The sequence below is a fragment of the Ostrea edulis genome, chromosome 6, assembly GCF_947568905.1.
Source record: "Ostrea edulis chromosome 6, xbOstEdul1.1, whole genome shotgun sequence".
NCBI classification, from domain to species: Eukaryota; Metazoa; Mollusca; class Bivalvia; order Ostreida; family Ostreidae; genus Ostrea; species Ostrea edulis.
In genome coordinates, this window is record NC_079169.1 from 56,755,815 (window position 1) to 56,759,829 (window position 4,015).

At 36.6% G+C, this 4,015-nt stretch overlaps 1 pseudogene; it reads right to left on the reverse strand.

The window, feature by feature from the left end:
* Positions 1-1,020: 1,020 nt before the first annotated feature.
* LOC125647270 (uncharacterized) lies at positions 1,021-2,450 on the reverse strand (annotated as a pseudogene).
* Between the last annotated feature and the right edge of the window lie 1,565 nt (positions 2,451-4,015).

The window sequence follows — 4,015 nt, forward strand, 5'->3', positions numbered from 1 at the left end:
GTGGGTTTTACAATTATTTGCAACATTTGAAAGAAAAAAAGTTTATTGTAGAAAATGATGTCTAACAAAGGATTTTTAATTGCAAAACAATTATCAGATCTAGGCCTACAGTTAAATATTCCACCCCTTGCATCTTGTTCTAAGCTATTTAATGAAGGCGATGTAAGTGTCACAAGGAAAATTGCTTCACATAGAATACACATTGAGCATGCAATTAATCAAATAAAGTTTTTAATTGTTGGAAAAAAAATCCCTGTGAGTATGTTTAATTGCATTAATGCAAATTGGTTTGTAGCTGCAATGCCGACAAACTTCCAAGATACCTTAGTAAAGTTCTAGAGAAAAATTGTCTTGGATATTGTTTTAATTCATTCTTACTTACAAATTTGTAAGAGTCATTTGTTGGTGCTACATACACTAATACATGTTATAAATTGTACGGTTTTACTGTATGGAAATGTAATTGTTAAAGATGTATCTCAAACTATTATTTTTATGTATGTGTAAAAAAAAATGTTTGGTGGGTCTTGAATTTGAACCAGGGTCATTGTGTTCTTGTATTGTTGGCCTTGGATTATTTTATAGCAGAAATACTGTGATATTTTGCAAGCTAAGTAAATTATTAGAGTTATGCCAATCTTTTAAATAATTTTATTCATACTATCAAGTTGATTGAATGCATATTGTTTAACGTTCCTCTCGAGAATATATCACTCATATGGAGACGTCACCACTGCCGGTGAAGGGCTGCAAAATTTAGACCTATGCTCAGCAGGTACGGCCATTAAGCAGGGAGGGATCTTTATCATGCCACACCTGCTGTGACACGGAACCTCAGTTTCTGCGGTTTCATCCGAAGGACAGCCCTATTTAGTCACCTCTTACGGCAAGCAAGAGGGTACTGAGGACCTATTCTAACCCAGATCCCCACGGGATTACTGTCAAGTTATTGAGATAAGGATATCATTGTTTACAGACAGATCAATCAGTGCTGCATGATTACAATTGGGTGTTTGTTGTTCAGAGAAATCCACACCAGTACTCTTGATATAAATGTGAAACAATTGAGTTGAGTTCCTACAGAAGTGTATATTCATGTATCAATGGATCTATTTATAGTTTGTCCTAATGTACAAATTCTAGGATTTAAATATAAACCTAGATAGAATTGTGTTTTTATATGATAATTGACCATCTCATCTGTCTATCTTATTGAATTGATAGTTTATTCAGAAAATGTGAGTTATTGTAATTATGGTGTTGTCATGAGAACTGTGATTGTCGGGATTGTAAGATAAGTATCAATATGATAAGGTCTTTTTCAGTTAATGAACTGATATATATGATTATCAGGCAAATAGCATCATTTTGAAAAGAGGAAAGTTGGAGAAAATGACTTTATAACAACTGTTTGAAAATTCTTGACAAGCCAAAAAAGAGGGGGGGGGGGGTCTTCCCAAATCTTAAAATCCTAGTGAGGGGAGGATCCATCAGTACATGGATTCAAAATTACATCTCCACTACCATTTACTACTATACCAACAGTGTATGGGATTTTGAGGGGGGATATAACCCCCCCCCCTTTTTTAGTTGTTGCTTTATGTCTTTTTATATAAGATATTTAAATGTTCCTATGTTTCAGAAATGTTTTGCTCATAAATTATAAAACCTAAGATTACTAGAGTTGTCATCTTTTATGCAACAAATAACAAATATGTATATATAGTTGTGCATGTATAACATGGTAGTACCTGATATGGAAGCATTGACCCAAGTTGAACACTTCCGAGTGTTGTCTCAGTCAACTGAACCTCCTCTTGAAGAAGGTAAGAGAGAGGTGTTCCTACCGCAGCATCATCCATCTTTAGTTGTTGTTCTTTTTAGTTCTATGGCATCAACGTCTGGGATACTTAATAATTATACAAGTACGTAATGGTACGTGTATCATAGTATGTGAAAATGACTAGTGTAAAATTATAATTTCAAAATCGGAAATATTTTGGCAGTACCTCCTGTTTGGCATTATGCTGTGGACAGGCCTTTTTTTCTGGGAGTCTGTTTAGGTTTGGCAAAAACCATGGCAGCAACTGGTTCAGGGCTTATTTTAAGTCCACGAGGTTTATGCCACTGTTGTGGCATACTAGTACATGAAAGGGCTGAGGGAACTTCAATCAAGCCAAGGTCTTTGTTGTGTATCAATGTATACATCGAGCCAACAACATGCGAACAAGTACCACTTACCCTAAAAGGAGGAATAACTAAACATGTACGTTTCGTAATAGATTTAATGCGTAATTCATAAAAGTATTGTAAGTTTTTAAATGATGAGCACCTAAATCTTTATATTTAAGTACATACCAGGCTTTGCATGAGCAGTGACTCTCGGTAATAGTGGATGTTTCAAAAGTAATTGTCACATTGGTCTTGTGTGGGGATTCAATTTTGCCCATAGATCTTTAACATTTTGCCACTATATCGATGGATTCATGACTGGCTGAATATAATTTCAATGCATGGGTGTATCCATTAATAAAATAATTATATCCTCTTTCCTTCGCTCTCTTGTAAATTACAGTATTTCTGAAGAAATCGAGAGAAATGTCGGACGGGATCGAAGTTAAATTGATTTCGCCCGCCATGTTTACTAAAGAATGTCCGACCTGGAACCATAGCTAAGACGTAACTACGATGGGCGGGGCTTATCGACGCGTAATGGATCGGTGTATTGGTGGCAGCGGTGGGATTCTGTTGTTTGGTGAGATGCCTGCTTCAGGTATAGGGTATGGACGTGGTTTCATCCGGAGACGGCAATGGTTGTTGTCGGGAACGGCGGATGCCGTTGCTGAGCAGGTGCCAAAACACTCAGAGAGAACTCACGCTAAGCTTCGGGACGAAGCTTTACCGAGCGGGTGGTAGTGTAGCGGTCATGATAAGAGGGAACTTATAATGCCTTGCTTGTGAGTTAACTTTTCTAGTGATGTGGTAGAGTGTATCTCTTCATCACGCAAGTTAAGCAACGGCGAGCGTGATCAGCACTTGGCTGGGTGACCATTACACGCTACAATATCATCAAACGTGTACACTCAAAGTTTTTGAAACATCCTTTTCAGTTGAAAAGTAATACTCCTTATTTTATGATATATGGTTCAACATGTCGTTTTCCATTCTCGTCGTAAATGTCATTCTTTACGCTAGAATGATCTCATTTTGGTTAGAATTATTTGAAAGCTCAGAAAACAATATTGTTTATATTCTACACAGGTCCATGTCACTCATGGTAGAATATTCTGTTGAAGATATTAAATTGGTATTCAGAGCATTTCAGATTCTTGTAAAATTACTTACGAAATGAATTTCATTAAAAAAATACATGAAGGTATGAAATGTGAGGCGTTGCAGTTCATACCTTCATATTTACATTTCAAATGTTTTTGCCTTCGGTATTTCTACCAATTGAAATGCTGGCCTGTTTATCAAGATTCATAGTCGCATTGTTTCATTATCTTCACCCTTTGTTTTACAACAGCAGCAATCCACTTGATATTGATTTCACATAAAAATTTACCATTACATACATTGATATTTACAGTTCCAATGTCCTTGTCAAATTGTAATCTTAGCTATTTCCTTATTAATGTTCTGTAGTTGTGAAAGGTGAAGATAATGAACAATGATAAATCTCATAACTTCTATAAAGGTGAAGGTACCGAACAGTGATCAATCTCATAACTCCTATAAAGGTGAAGATAACGAACAGTGATCAATCTCATAACTCCTATCAGCAATACAGAATAGATAGTGGGGCAAAAACGGACCCCTGGTCACACCAAAGGTGGGATCAGGTGCCTAGGAGGAGTAAGCATCCCCTGTCGACCGGTCACACCCGCCGTGAGTCCTATATCTTGATTAGGTAAACGGAATTGTCCGTAGTCAAAATCAATGTACCAAGAACGATCTAACAATCGGTATGAAACACGTCAGACACAATTTGGCCTAATGATAGGTTGTATTGGCA